The sequence below is a fragment of the Plectrocnemia conspersa genome, unplaced genomic scaffold (genome assembly GCF_051122295.1).
Source record: "Plectrocnemia conspersa isolate PC_06_02 unplaced genomic scaffold, ASM5112229v1 ptg000008l, whole genome shotgun sequence".
NCBI classification, from domain to species: Eukaryota; Metazoa; Arthropoda; class Insecta; order Trichoptera; family Polycentropodidae; genus Plectrocnemia; species Plectrocnemia conspersa.
In genome coordinates this window covers 26,362,900-26,379,869 of record NW_028277172.1, presented here as the reverse complement: position 1 = coordinate 26,379,869, position 16,970 = coordinate 26,362,900, and the positions used below count along the sequence as shown (strand labels likewise).

Below are 16,970 nucleotides of genomic sequence, written 5' to 3'. Positions count from 1 at the left end.
AATCTTCACATTGTCTCACACAAAGACATACAAAAAATAATAGAGGGCGAAAAACTCGTTCTTACTACTCTTTTTTTCAAAATACACTTCCATCTAAATAGCATTTCGCTTCCGACTAACGACACACATAAGTTAAGAAAAACTCGCAACCTCGTCAAGACTTCTTTAAGAAAATCAAGAAAATATGCTCTTTTCACTTCTAATGTCAGAAGTAGGAAAAAGCAAACGCCGTTCCTTTATCTATAAAATACTTATTAAGCTAAAACATACACACAACACTTTCTTCTGGAATATACTTTCATCAGGATATTTCATTTGGAACTTTCACACATCAAAACTTGTCTTTCTTACTGCTTTGCTGACGATTTGGGACAGAAAAAAGTTTATTAGAACCCGCATCAAGCGGAGCTACGCCGAGTATCGACCAAGACCGCCTTTTACTTTATATTATACCTAATAAAACAAACACCCGATCTTAACAAAAACAATTTATGACAACGTGATGTAGAGAAAGCCATAAAAAATAACTTATTTATTTATTTGCACAAGTCGCACATTATTTTGAAACTGTCAAAAATAACTTTGTATGTCATAAAAAAAATATAAGCACGAGCACAAGGTTTTAAATTCATCAAAAAATACAATCTCACTAGTTCCTATTCCATAATCCTTATTATTGTACTATTTTATATATTTTCATACTATTTAAAAAAATTTGTGGTACATTTAATTTAAAAAAAATAATAAATAACCTACATTAATTTACAGTTTATGATCGTAATTTAGTTAAATATTCAAAAGAAAAAAAATCCGTAGTTTTAAATGATAACTTTGAATCATTGTCTATTAAAATTAAAAAAACATTTTTTTTAAGCAATTCTTAATAATACTTATGGTATTATTAGATAATTTGTGGATACACATAAACTTTTATTTTATAATGCCCTTATACTTGTGTATACACATAAACCTCTTTTTTATTATTATTCAAAAAGCATCTATAGAGAAAAGTGTAAACATCAGTATTGGCCGACTTGAGAGTCTTCCTTGTAGTCGTCGATGATTTGATTGTAATTGATAATTTGTGTCCTAGAGTCTTCGCTGAGACCATGTAATAATTATTGGTATGACATCACTCTCTATATAATAGAAACGGATTTGCAGTAGAGTAACATCTTACTGTATCACCAAGTGTCACGTTGTCACATTTGCCAGACCCCCGTGCCCAGAATTTTTTTGAGTAGGGATAGAGATTTTCTTTGCACATCGCCAAGATTTGCGATAGGCATTGGGGCCATGCCACTTTAATAATTTATTGATGATTTACGTTCTGTAATGAAATTCCTTAAGATCTTAAAAAATTTATTCAAATTAAAGCCTCCAAGATTTCATTATGGAGATATGGTCTTTCAATTCTAAAGTAACCCAATTTTTTTATTATCGCACAATTGAAGCGGCTCAAACGACGCAAATAATTCGATTCCGCCCAAGGCTTCGCGAATTAATCTCGAGCGATTAATTTTAAATTAATCAATCGCTTTCGCGTTTCGACGGTTGCCGACGGCTAAGTGTGAGGCCGCGAGCCGCAAAAAGCTCAGATTTCGCAGATAAATTAGCGACGTCGACGGCCAGATAACCTAGTGGCACAACATGGCGTGCCAAACTGATAATGTCGTACGTAAATTCATAGCAAACCTGTCACTCCTGCCATTGTTCCACAGGATTACTATCTATTCTATTTAGGGTTTTATCTGAAAGCGATGTTAGAATTAAATTTTCCTCAATATGTTAATATAAAGGCAAGTTCCTTGTTTTCTTTATTTAAAAATTTTAAAATAGCAAATTATAATTATAGTACTTGATATGTTTATAAACAGATATAATATAAAATCATAGGGTCTATAAAAAAATATATATTGTATCAGGAATGTTCGTTTTTTTTATTTTTCTGTGTTCTCATGTAGGCTCTAGGCAGGTATACTTCTAGATTCGATTTTCGAGCTGTACGAAAGGACGCAAAGAGAAAAGCTGCGGCTCTTACGATATTCTAAGATCAAGTCAGCTTTCCTTTATTTTAATTTCATACAAGTTTAAGAGCTTTAAAGTCAATGTTTAAATGTAAATGTCAGTGGAAATGGCAAAACAAGTATTTGAGGGAGTAAGTAATTGTTGATTTCCCGCGTTTCCGTAATTATACGTATAGTCTCCTTGACAATAATTTTTTTCTTCGCTCCTTTGTGAAATGGCTAATAACAAAAATTTTTGGAGCGGATTGCCGTTAGCCGTTAAAGCAGATTACAAACGGCAATTTAAATGGTATATTCGAATTCAAATGTTATCCTTTTTTACTGCGCTTTCCAAGGATGGTTCATTTCTCACGGTGGTGTTCTATTTTAACATAAAATCTCCTTTATTGTCTTGAGAATTTATATCACATACCTACTAGCATTATCAGTGAAAACATAATAGCTTAAAAAACTGCTTTAAATAATTTACAAACACGTTTAATAAATAAAAAAAATGAAAAATTTATGTCAAATAAAAAAGTCCACAAAATTTACATTTTTAATATATATTTTTTTTTGTTAAAAGCTTAACATTCCCGTTTTTAAATATTTTTAGCATCTTAGATAACATGTTATTATTTTTAGTATTTACTTAAAGGTTAATAATTTATAAGAAAAAATAATTGTTAAAACTGCATGAAAGGCAGAAAATTGTGGACTTTTGAAAGGTTAGAAAACTTCTGATTTTTCTTAACTTTTATTTAAAATAAGCTACAATTTTGTCAGACGAATCACAATTGAAGAGAATAACTCATGTTAATAAATCATAAAAAAGCGTTAAAACGCTTAATCATGACTTTTTATGAAGCGTTTTAACCATCTAAGAAGAAATGGATTTCTCTGTCAAAACGGGAAACCACCGTGAAAAATCTGTATATAGCTAAAGTCATAAAGTATCTGCCCAGAATTAAAAAAAATTAAAATATCTATTTTTTATTATCTTTACAGCTGTAATATTTGACAGTGTTATCAACTTTTTAAGCTTCAATTTATGATAAAAAACTTTAATTTTTTAAAATGAATTTTAGTAATATTTTCACATTACTTAAATTAATTTTGTATGTAATGTATGCCTAACAATATTTTATTTTATGTCGTAGTTCTATTGAATTAAAAAAAATATAATTTTATTTACAGCATATTCACAAACACAAATACACTAATATATATGTCAGTTACTATCACTTACGAATAATCGAGTAAAATTATCTTGACAACCAATATTCTAACTAATAACTTAGTAGTGGCAAAATAGTAGCAGAATAATTTATTTATCTTATCTTGAATAAATATATGTTTATAACAAATTAAAATGATATGAGTAGATAAAATATTGACATTATATAATATTGATTAATTAAATGTATATAACTACATATTATTTCTATATAAATGTACATATAAAATGATATAAATCTAAGGAATATATGTCCTATTAATTAACAACCTTGTTACAAATGTGATTTTCATACGTATTAACTCTTCGGTCGGCAGATGAACAGGGAGATAAACCCTGATTTATCCGACCGAATTGGGACGTTTGGTTGTTAAAAAGGTCGTTTGGTCCTTATCTGAGCTTAGCACGCCAATCTGGTCTTCTAGTGCTTGCAAAACAACGACAAATAATAGGATATAAGACACACATAAGTCTCGGTCAGTCGGCGCCATGGGACCGTTCCCTTTTTTGAGGTCTTTAGAGCTAAAGGGCCGGTCCAAATCCACACTTTGAAAGCGAGTGGAATTTTGAGATTCCGTTCGTAGTGAGTAATGGCATCCTCTTGAACCTTAAACGCTCGTCGAGCAATGCTTATGTGCCACAAAATGTAGCCACATGAAATAAAAAAATTTAAATCTTGGATTATATATAAATATATAATACATATGTACCCTTAATACAAATTGCGATTAAAATTCTAAGCTCTTATTATGAACTATTATATATCTGTTAATAATAAAATAACAAAGCTTTAATTTTAATAAATCGATTAAAGTTAAATATGCACAGAGAAATGTTCTAAATTCCATTTATAAAAAAATTGTTGAGTGTTGAGATGCAAAATATAGTTTTACTTTGTGCCTTCGTATTTCGGTTTTAAAATTTTTATTGTTATTATTATATATTTTTGTAAAATGTCTTTTGAATCAATTTAATACTTAGTTTTAAAAAATAATAATTAAATATTTTATAGCCGTTTAATCCATGCACTTTTTGAACAACATCCAGTTTGAAATTAAGCAACTCTTTATTGGACTTGATAAATAATTATGTTTAAAATACATGAAAATAAAAATTAATCAGAAATAAAACGCTCTGCAAATATTTTCTGGACCAATTTAATTTGATATTTTGACCTAATCTAAAGATGAGATATACTTATTATAAAAATCATATTATATAATATTTGTAATGAAATACGCTATAGCAATATTAAATATATATATATATATATATATATATATATATATATATATATATATATATATATATATATATATATATATATATATAATTTTCATGATTATGAGAGCCAAAATTAATTATGATATTCTCCTTTCCTTTTCAATATAAATATATGAAAAGAAAATTACGTCTGAGATAAACTCAATTTCAATGCGATGGATGAAATAATAAAGGTAAGAAAAAATACGTATATCAGAACACTTCATTAAATATCTATCAAACGCTTTACAGTAATATTACAAAATGTAAGAGACTTTAATGCAGAGTATATACGCAATAAATCAAGGAAAGTAGTCTTTAGAGAAAAGGACACCACTATAAAAAAAGTAGTTTCGAGTAACTGCTTGATATGTATTTGATGATGGTAATAAAAAGTTCGATATAGGCAGAATAAAAGTACGTTAGTGTTTAAGGATCGCACTATACATAACAAAAAATTGCTACTATACCTAATAAAAAAATTCCGAATTATTTTATAATATATATGTTTTTTATTTCTTGGTTTTGTAATAATAATTATAATAATTTTAAACATTTTTAAATAAATATATATTGTAAGTAAAACAATTTATTTTTATTTTAAGGTAATCCCGAAATTAATGTTGCTTTTTTTAAGTTTTAACAATTAGTCATGCTTTGGTTGTTAACATATTTAAGTAAAGAATAGTTTAAAAGAAAAAACATTGCTTAAAAAAAATTCCACAATCTAATTGTTATTTATTAAAACTTTTTTGTCGAGAATAATCAATGTCCAAAATAATCCTGTGTGGAAAATTCGTGTCCGGAATAATTCTATCCGGAAAAATCACTGATCCTTTAATAAGTTGTATGAAAAGAACTTTTGGACGTACGATTTTTTTCCTAATAATATATTTCACCATAACTCTTGAATCACTTGAAGTTATAAATAAATCTATAAATTGTGGTTCAACGTCAAAAAGCCCAAACCTCGACCTTTTCTCCTAATGTTTATCTTTCAAACGCAATTGAAACAGCGCTAACTGCTTTCTCAGAGTAAAATTGTATAAAAAAAGTAAAATAAATAGTGAGCACTTTGCCGAGGTTGATCGGTTACAAAAGCGATCCGGAATCAATTTACGTTACGTTTCGAATTCTTGGTAAGGGTAATTAATTCGACCCCGAGACAATTTCTTTCCTTTCGCTTCGCCCCCGCTTTTCGGGCGCTTGGAAAAAATCACCTCCAATTATGTCCGCGATTAATGCAATAAATTTCAGCTGAAGAATAAATGCGGGTGGTGCCTCTAATCCTTAATATACAGGGATACTCCAAAAAAATAGAGTATACATTAATAGAGATTATCGACGGATATTATTGATGAAGGTCAAAATATAATATTATTAGTAGTTGCTTTGATAAGCTAAAGCTTCCAGTTATATTCTAAGGCTTCTGATATTTAGAGCGTATGTTACACATGTTACATACACTAACTCTCAACGTGGTAAGTATATTAATTATATACTAAAAATAGTGGAGATATCTGATTTATCTTCTCTGTAAAATGAATTAGGTTCACAACAATGATAATTGTTATGAACATAAGTTTTCACCCTTTTAAATTGCTTCGGAGCAAGAACCGCGCAAATAAGGGACGGAAGTTTGTTTATGAGTCATTGGAAATTTAGTTGCAATGGATCACTTCCCGGGGGAAACAATGCGCATTTTGCGTAAAACAGTTTGTAGCAAACAACAATTTTTTTGTGGTTATTTGGCGCCTAATGTCAAAGTGTTTGGAAGTTTTAATTAAAGAAAGTTTAAGAAGATTGCCTTAAAGTTAATTAAGAATAAAAATGTCGCGCAAATTTATGAGTCTATACGAGAAGATCCGGGCTTGTAGACTCGCAAGCGTTTTGCTGCTATAGCGATAGCAAAACTTTGTGTCGAATTTTAAAACTGAATCTAAGACTACACCTATATTATATATAATTACTGCAATATTGGTCAATCTGCCATACATATAATGTGCATATACCGATAATAAGAGTTATATTTCCTAACATACCGATATAACTTACATACGCCCATATTATTATAGTAAAAAACAAACACGTGGAAAAAATAAAACAATACATACTTAAAATATGCATTCAAAGTAACGATAAACAGCCTCTCAAATTTGTGCTGTTACTATGAACAATTTTTCAGTAATTTGGAAGGCATGGAATGACAAAAAATGTGCTAATAAACATTATGTTAATATTCATATAAAATACATGGATTAATTACTACTTATAATTTTTTCATGTAGATTATATAATAAAAATAAAAATTAAAATAAAATGTATAAACGAAGCACGAATCAATAATAAATAGAGCATATTATTATTTTTAAAGAGAAACGCAATATGGTACATATATATATACATAATATTTTATAAATAAGAGGTATTTTATTTTTCTTACAATTACACGCATGACTTGAATTTTATTATTAACTTTTTACCATCACAGCTGTGGTTGAAGTTTGTAAAATGAATCTTCCATGGGCGCGTGATTCTCGCTAGATATAAAAATCAGTATAATTTTAGTAATTAAATTAAATATACTTATTAAATGTCTTTTTAAAAATATTCTATCTTAAAATTATTTTAATAAGGAAAAAATAAAACCATTTAAAAATATATGCATTTTTGGGATCACCTGTTGAGTGTTAATCTAAAGAATTTCGCAATATGTTTTTGTGCATTGCGGAACAAGTTTATTCGTCATGCCGACGATTTAAACTACATGTGAATATCAGAGGTTTAGTTAGATTGAATACAGATTTTAATCGTTTATTACAATAATATTAATACAGAAAAATACATACACCAAAATTAAGTTCAGGTTTATAACCATATTTAATTTTATTTTATTAAATTTTTTGTTGTAATCTGATGAGCATAAGCCCAATGCGGAACAACAGGTGAATCTGTACCAACTGAGTATGTCAATCAGACATGAATCCGGGTATCGGTGACATCTATTATTAATTATAAATTATTATTTGGTATACAATTTTATAATCAATAGGTGTCACTGCAGCTAGGACCGGTTTTTTTTTAATAATAGCACGTTTTTAATAATAGCAAATGCCGCTTCTAGAGCTTGAACCCGCAACCTCAGCGTTACTAGTCTGAGACATTACGGACAACGCTATTCCGTTCTTAATATTATATTAAGTTTGTAAGAGAAATAAAAAAATAGACTAATGATAGTAAAAAATTTAATAAAAATACAAAATATTTTTAAAAATACATAAATAAATTATTGAAATGATAAATATAAAATCATTTATAACTAAAATACTTAAGCTGATCAAATAGGTGTTTAAGCATTTTTTGTTTATATCAAGGGCGGATCATATCATCCATGAGGACGGAATAGCGTAGTCCGTAACATTTCAAACTAATAACTTTGAGGTTTCAGGTTCGAGCACAGGCAGCGACACTTGAATTTTTATTTTTAAAAAAATGTGCTAAAATTAAAAAACCGGTCGTAGCTTCTGTGACATCTATCGATTGTAAACTATATTACACATAATAATTTATATAGATGTCAATGATTTCTAGTATCTGAATTACTAAGTTCGTATATATTTACTCCGTTGTAACACATTGGGCTCACGCCTGTCAGATTACAATAGAAGATTTGATAAATAAATATATCAATACAATGATATAAGCCCACACTTGGGGCTTCTGAATTTTTAAACGCTCCCGCGAGGCCTCCTAAGAAAAATATTTATCTAGTAAATATTTACAGCTTCTTTTTCTGATCTGTTTTTAGATTTTTTACCACTACGCATTTAACTTGAAGAACACAAAATTTGAGCCTAGCTCCAGCAAGCGGAGCTGCGCTGAGTACTAACCAAGGCGACACAATGAAAGTCGAGGAAGCAGCTTTTTTGCACTTCACGTAAAACAATAATTTAACCTGATCTTTGAAGACTATAAAAGAAATTTAATTTCAATTGAGGCACGTGCTGATATTTAACCATTAAATTTATATCACAGTAATGTAAATATACACCATACTAATTTATCCTTAAGTTATTAATACAGTTATTATATCAGACACTTGCGATTAGAATCAAATTAATATACTATATTTGATTAAAAAATACATGTAAGGTGAGATCAACTTTATGTAGATATTTATTATTTAATATAAATATTATATTGAACCATCTTAATTAACATTTTTTCTAAGCTGTCTGTATTTTTTATTACAAAGATAAAAAACTAATTCGTGCAATATTAAAAAAAATACGCAAGTTTTTATCTACCCAAGGTTCACTCTTTCTCAAGTGTCGCAACATCTGAACCTCATAATCAAGCACGTAACGTATAAGATACACATCATAGAAGGGATTTATTTTGGCTTCGTTGTAATTAAAACGCTCCGATTGTATACACTAGGTGTAAGGATGTATGAAATAACACATCCTTGCTGACGGATACGTTGCTCTAATTGGTAATTTTATACGCTATCATATCAAAATGATAGTTGTGTAACCATAAAACGACAATTTGGTAGGCCTAATATTCGAGTAAGTCGATTCAAGCAAGCTATAAAGATTTAACCTAAGATTTCACTCGAGTCTATTAAATATGATCTGTTTTACTAACAAGTAACAAGCGATCCATATACTCGTTTGAGTCGGATGGCTTAAAAAGCCATTTTTTTGCAAACTTCTCTGTTATACAAATGCATATTAAACACGTTTTTTTTGCAACAATTAATATCGCTACATGTATTTTTTTATATATATGGAATACGCCTATAAATTTAGCTATAAGCCTTTCAACGGTTGTTTAAATCTACAGATCGGAATAGCGTAGTCCGTAACGTCTCAGACTAGTAACTCTGAGGTTGCGGGTTCGAGCTCGGGGTGCGGCACTCGAATTTTTATTTTTAAAAAATGCGCTATTATTAAAAAAAACTATAAAAATATATTGTAAATTTTAAAGCCCAAAATTATTTATAATTAATAATATAGATGTCACTGATTCCCAGATTTTCAGTCTGGTGGGTAAAACTTGTAGGAATTCATTTTTCTGATTGACAAAACGCATTGGAAGCGTTAGATTACATCGGAAGATTTACTAAAAATAAAATAAAATCTAATCCCTTCAGAGGGTCGTTGAATTGTTAAATTTAAGTGTGGTTCAATTAATGAATCTGAAAATATCAGTCTTTTACTTTAGATTAAAAAATAAAATATGTTCTTAGGAGCGTTAATCGCATAATAGTAAGACTTTAATCAATTTTAAGAATCGTAAAGGTACATATTTTAAAATAATTTTAATCCATCGTCTTAACTAAAAATATTTTTAGTGAGCCATTATATTTTTGGAGTTTATTATTTTATTTTAAATTATAAATCAAATGATTAGATGACTAATTTATATTTTTTATTACAGATTTTATTTGCTGAAACATTGATGAAGCAGTTGCAACAATGAAAAATTTATCTTAAAAATGGTAAGATTTACTTAATTTAATATGTATGTACATTATTACAATTGTTGAACGCTACATGTTTTAATTTATACTTTTTTTATTTTTAAAGGTCCAAAATCAAACCTTTATACAATATAACACCCTTTCTAAGAATCCAGTTATATGCCCTATTTGTTCTATATAATTCAACAGCAACTCAAACTTTTTACTATCGATAAAGTTAAAAATAAATAGAACCACACCAATTGAACTCGATACTGAGACGTTTCTACTCTAATGGCGAATTGACGTGATTTTACCCGATTGCCTCGAAGAAACTCTTTTTTGTTTTATGTCGTTATGGAGAAGTAATAAAAACTAAATAAAAAAGCAATAAAAGAAAAACCAAGGTCTGAAATCAAAAGTGCCAACTTGACACAATAAATTGTTGAAGCGTTGTCAGAGTGATTAATTTGTTGTCCCTTGATGGCCCTTTTCGTTTTGCATTATGCCGTGTTTTTGTCCTTTTTTCAAACATTTATTTCACTTTGTTCGAGAGAGAGTGAGAAAGAGCCTGTTTGAAAAATCTTGTCACGAAAACGCTTAGCAAAGTTTTATTTAAATTACCGTATAATAGCCGCTGAGATTTTTTCTTGCACGTTCGTGAAAATAAAAAGCGATGTATCAGCAAAATTCAAGAGCATCTATTTATTAATATGCTTAAAAACTACAATAAAAAAATATATTTTTGATTAATTACGGATGTCCGATTTACGTTATCACTATACATATATTATTAATATAATGTATTAAATAACAAATTGCGTCCCAGTTAATATCTATATTTTATTTTCTAATCGGAGTTCCACATTTGTTATTATGATGAACCGCCAGACAAACGTAAATTACAATCCCAAAATCGAAACATTAAAATATCAGATTATCTGCACAAATCGTGGATGATACATGGAGACTCCATTATATGGTTCTATCCCATCCGATCGGTGGATATACATCACCGGTTTATAGCGGTACTTTGATAGCGAATGTGGATTCTTAATCACGGAAGACGTATCCAGATCGATTTTAGAACGCGATATCTGATATGCCACCAATGAAATATCTCATATTGTTCACCATGAAAACTTATTATTACCTATCGTATGCGTGGTATAGATTTGTTGAAAAAGTTATATCATCATTCTGTTTATTATCGGAATATGAAACGCTTTTTCAAATACATACATATAAAAATTTGTATGTATTCTATAATCTTACCAAAAAAATATATATAATTAAGATATGTTTTTTTATCTTATCACACAGTATTTTTTAAATAATGATAAGAATCTTAATTTTATATAATATATAGAAACGTAAATAGATGTTTTCCAGTAATCTTAAAACTGAAGTTAATATCTGTTGACTCAAATATGATAGATAAAATGGAGATTGAAGTAGAAAACCTGCATGATTGCCAAAATTATAACTTTCGATGGTGTTGGCCTGAAAGTCTGAACTCAAACTCGAAGTCTGAACTGAAGTGTAAGACCAGAAATAAGTACTTTAGGGCGGTGTTTCCATTTCGATATCGTCGTAAAGTAAGAAACTCATCTGTCATCATTCTCATATCAAAGTATAACTTTTAGATGAATTGCAAGACAATATAAATCTCACTGACCTGGGTTCTTATCCCATTTGAAAATTAGTGTTTTAAGATTTTTATCTTCTCTGATGATCCAGAAATAGTAATTATAATATATATATATAATTCCGATGAATCATCACAGATGATATTTACTTAGATTTCCGCATTCTCACGTATGAATATCGTGATGATTAATTAAAATAGAGCTTAGTCATACAAATAAATATTGCAAATTCTCTAATAATGAGCTATTTAAGCACAAAGAGGATAACTTATATGTATTTAAATATTATTAAAATAAATCATAATTAATATATACTATCAGTATCTTTTAAAAACATACTTTAAAATTGAATTATTAAATACAAACATACAGGAATATCAAGAAAAAATGTATAAATTTGATATCTGTAAATTAAAAGCATATTTAAAAAAATAATTAAAGACATTGTGAATGCTAGTTTTATTATCTCAAAATATGTAGTTGAACAAATAAACAATGATTGCTAAAAACTGCAGATTATTTTCAGGAAAAAATAAACCAATTAAAAATATTTCAATGACAATAAATTGTAGCAAAACTAAGTCAAAATCTTGAATTAAAATTTAGAAAGTTGTATTTATTTCTGCTTGTGATAAAAATCTTACTGTGACTTAAGAACTGTTTTATATTGTCTCTCTTATTGATTTTACAACATACTAAGATATTTTTAGAAATCTCTACAAGCTTTCAAAATTATACAATCTTTTTTTATTAAAACTAATGCATGTAGCAAAAAATAAAATTTATGACAGGAAAGACAAATCAGTTTGTAGCTTAATTATGAGTTAAGCAGAATGATTTTTTTCCCAAAAGAAAAATTTACTCTATTTATTGTATTTTACCTTATACTTAGTAAGGAATAAGTTTTATTTAATAAGCGACTGTTCTCTTCATTACTCTCAAAATAAAGTGAATATGAGAGTTCTATTTATTATACAGTTTTCGAAACAGTAGGTCGTAAATATTATATAAAACATATTTAAATAATATACAACAAGTAATTGTAATAAATAGTACACAAAGCGAATATGAGGTGGGGAAGTGTGGAATTCCACAGGGTTCTATTTTGGAACCTTTATTATTTAATCTATAAATAAATGATTTAACCCTCTGTAAACTTGCGAAACATGCAGAGGAATTGGATCCATATTAGTATAATAAATGGATTAGATTAAACAAATTACCAATAATGAAAAAATACTATGTTTTCTAATAGTTATTTTGATATCACAACCACTGTAAATAAATATTAAAACTCAAGTAAGCAATTAAAAACGACAAATTCCTTTGTATAGTGTTCAGAATCACGGTTAAAAATACCTGCTAAAATATTTCGGTCAGACTATGCACTTGTAAAGTGTAACACACCATTTTAAGAAGTGCCACATTATTATGACCAAGGCTGTATATTGTTTTGAGTTACAAACAGATTTTTGACTGTTGATACAAATATTGTTTATGAATAAAAACAACATTTCAACTAGATAAAAAGTGTTTAATTTACAAAATATATACTATAAAACTAGACATAAATTTGTACATGAAATATTTGTGAAATCTTAAACTGATTTTTGTTTTTAAGAGCGCCCTTACCAAAAAAAATCTTGTTATACATTTAATTAATCAAACCATTAAAAAAATCTGAGATTTTGATGCTTGCACTACACTCTCTGTAAGTTGTCCGAACCGAAGTGTAACTGAAGTCGGCCGAGGTCGCCGACTTCCGGACGGCGGGCATGAATGACGTACGCACGGCGACTGCTGTCACGTACAGCTTGCATATTTGCGTGCGATCGAAAAATGTGCCAAATAATCGCAATTTTTAAATTTTCATTTTATTAAGTTTGTGTGGACACTCACCAATAAAATATCAGTGAAAACTTTTGGGTCGTAAATATTAAATTCACGCAAAATCTTTGTCGGCTTTTGCAAAATGCCATAAGGCATAAAAATGATACTTCAGAATACGAACACAACATCTGTGACCATCCTAGAATTTGACGCCATCGATTCTAAATAAGAATTCGTTATGGTTTGACATTTATATAAACCGATCTAGGAAAATACATAAGGATATTCGAAACAATTTTTTTAACAAAATCAAGTACCACTAATATTTTTTTAATTATTAAATTTTATATTAAAAAAATATAATAACGATATCTGTTATAAGAATATACTATCAAAAATATAATGAATCTAATTTGGTGCCCTAAAATATTCAAAGATGTCAGTAAGAGTGTTGAAATCCCCGATAAGCATGTGGTATTATAACTTGACAACGTGACTACGATGCAGCGCTCGACATGCGTGTTGACCATAGAACGCCTACGCGCATACTTAAATTGAACAGAGCTACTCGTTCCATCTCAGTTTGCGAAAAATTATATCATTATCTCTTTCACTGTCGTCACTTACCACGCGAGAGAGCGAAAGGGGAAGTATCTCACCGCTCGCGCTCGAAAGAGCATCTCTGACTTCGGTCCCTTAGACTCGGAATGTTCGTAAGCGCTCCAAACCTAACCTAACCACCCGTTCTCGGTAACCTCAGACAACTAACGTGAGATTTTAGACCGAACTCGACCGAAGTAACCCACTATATTCTCCGTCCCTGGCCAACCTTGGCCAACTTCCAGAGAGTGTAGTGCAGGCATGATAGTCTAAATGAATTTACATTGATGACTCACCTCTTATCTATACATGCCTAGTATTTTTTCACTCGCCTGCCTATGTTGTTCAATACGAAAAGATCTACAATAATCTTACTATACCCACATATATCAGACTTTTGTCAAGCCATGAATATAAATTATTTATTGCATCATTCTTTAAATTCATACATAAAAGACAATACTTATTTTTTCAACAATAGAAGGCTTTGAAAAGAGACTCGTTGAACGGCTTATAAATCATTCGCAAAGTAAAAAAATGGTTATGCTTCACTGTGCGGCAGGGCCATTATGCGATTCATATTTCTCACAAATAACACGTTCATTCATACACACACGATCGCATTGAAACGCTCTTAATATTCAAATTTAGCTCTAAAGGTGCTATTGAACGCGACTCAAATCCGAATTTAAGTGTTATTTACGATTGGTATATTACACTTGCAAACAATGCGTTATATAGGACAATTTAATACATAATAAAATACCCAAAACCGCTGAGACCGTTGTGCTTAATTATTATATATTGCTTATATTGGCATTAATATCGAATAAAACGATTTTGCAAGAAAATAACATGTATGATATAAGGTGATAGTAAGAAAATTAATTAGTCTTGAATCTAATAAACATATCTTTATATATATGTATATATATTATTTTATTATCATACATTTTTTTATTTCAAATATGTAATTGCCTATCAAGGAATACAATAAAAATAATATTATTATAAATTTAAAAAAACATATTTTCCAATTTATTTTCTGTGCCTTTCAATTCATATTTTTATTAAAAAAAATTTTTGCTAATGAAGGGCTCGCTTAATATTTGTTGCTTGCAAATTATACGTTTCTGTTGTAAAATATTGTACGCGATATTATTTTTCTCGGAAATGTTGTTTTACGTATTTATTTTTGTCCAATAAGCACGAAGCGAATAAAATATATGTCACACTTCACAATTAATTCGCGCACGCTTGCATTATTCACATTCACGAACACACATTTACGTAAATATAATGAATTATTAAAAAGGATGTTATGTCCTCCCTATTCCTTTGATGTCACAATTTCCTTCACGCTTTTTGACATTTATACTTTTCGAGCGGAAAATGTATAGAAAAAATCGTACAAACACCCAGAACATTTTTTTCGGTCGCACATGATTAAACGTGACATTTTTCACGAATCTATGCGTTAAGGTTTAATAAGAAATAACCAAGTCGTTAACATTGAGATGTTATTTAAAAAAATATTATCTAAATAGTTTACAGTTGTTTATAAACAAATATAATTATCGCATTTTGCAATAGTCACGATAAATTGCGAAACAAGATGGATCGAGTGAATGTCAGTATTAACCTTTTCCAGGCGGCATATCATTTCAGAGTTTGGTCTCGTAACATCCTTTGTTTTAATAACTAAGAATTAAATTTTTGTTATATTATAGAATTTTTAAGCACCCCTATAATATTTAGTATGAAAAAAAAAATTGTTTTTTAAAAATGGCGGCAAATTTAAAAATTAAAAGTATCATAACTTCATGGGATATTTTTCTACTAAAAATATTTTTACAAAAAGTGTTTAGAAACTAAATCTGCATCAAAGTAAAATAAAAAAAAAACAGTTTTTTGCTTCAAAACAAGCAATGTATCAGATCGATCGGACCCCATATGAGCCATTTTGAGACTTGCAATAAAGTTAACGCTTTTAATTCCTTTGTTTTAATGACTAGGAATTGAATTTTTGTTATATTGTATATTTTATATACTTGCTAAGCACTCCCATAATATCTGGTAGGAAAAAATATGTTATTTTATTTTTCAAAATGGTTGCAAAATTAAAAACAATTGAATTCACATGATTTAATTAACTTAACCATAAGATTTTTTTTTAAATAAAATAATCTGAACATGTAATATAGATTGTATTTATATAGGAAATAAGCGCATATAACTATAATAATTACAAGGATTGCGCCAAACATATGTATTTTGGTCATGCAAATGGGTACGTGTGCATATGAGAGTCTATATTCTCACGTGTATTGACCGAGTCCTGCTATACTTTCGATACTTTTATTTATGTCACCCTATTTATAATATGCTCAAAAGAATTTGTTAACAGTTTTACGAGGTGTAATCAAAAAGTATGGTCAATGAATTTTTACAGCAATAACTACTGCAGCTACATTAATTTAAAGTCCGTCCTAATCCGATGAGATAGTCAGTGTCAAGTTTGAACAAGTTGTGACTTGTAAGCCGGCTTCCAGAGCCGGAAAAGTGAGGTTGTATTTACCGTGTCATCGTAGATTTTGAATATCGCGTTAACATTAACTTTGGTTTTAAGTTGCAAACAAGTGCCAACGAATTTTACGAAATGTTAAAATCAGTGTATGGCGATAATGTGGTGACTCTGAAGACTGTTTACAAGTGGTATAAGTGATTTAAAAGCGGAAATGAGTCGGTTGAAGACGAACAACAGACGAAAATGTGCAATAAGGTTCAAAAATGCTTCGTTCAAACAGGCAATGACTATTCGAGAACTGAACATTTCGTACAGGTCCATGCAAAGCATTTGAACCAATAATTTGAAAATGAGAAGAGCGAGTGTGAAATTTGTTCTTAAACTTTTGACT

At 29.1% G+C, this 16,970-nt stretch overlaps 2 protein-coding genes across 3 annotated transcripts in view; one reads left to right on the top strand and one right to left on the bottom strand.

Moving 5' to 3' along the window:
* The window catches only part of Oct-TyrR (Octopamine-Tyramine receptor), a 145,836-nt gene that overhangs the window by 22,381 nt on the left and 106,485 nt on the right, over window positions 1–16,970 (top strand). The window contains exon 2 of the mRNA XM_088191073.1: window positions 9,952–10,012. The gene's annotated coding sequence lies outside the window, so the exon portion shown is untranslated. The remainder of the gene's footprint in view (window positions 1–9,951; window positions 10,013–16,970) is intronic.
* The window catches only part of LOC148233578 (uncharacterized), a 243,616-nt gene that overhangs the window by 143,415 nt on the left and 83,231 nt on the right, over window positions 1–16,970 (bottom strand). The gene's annotated exons all lie outside the window — the stretch shown is intronic.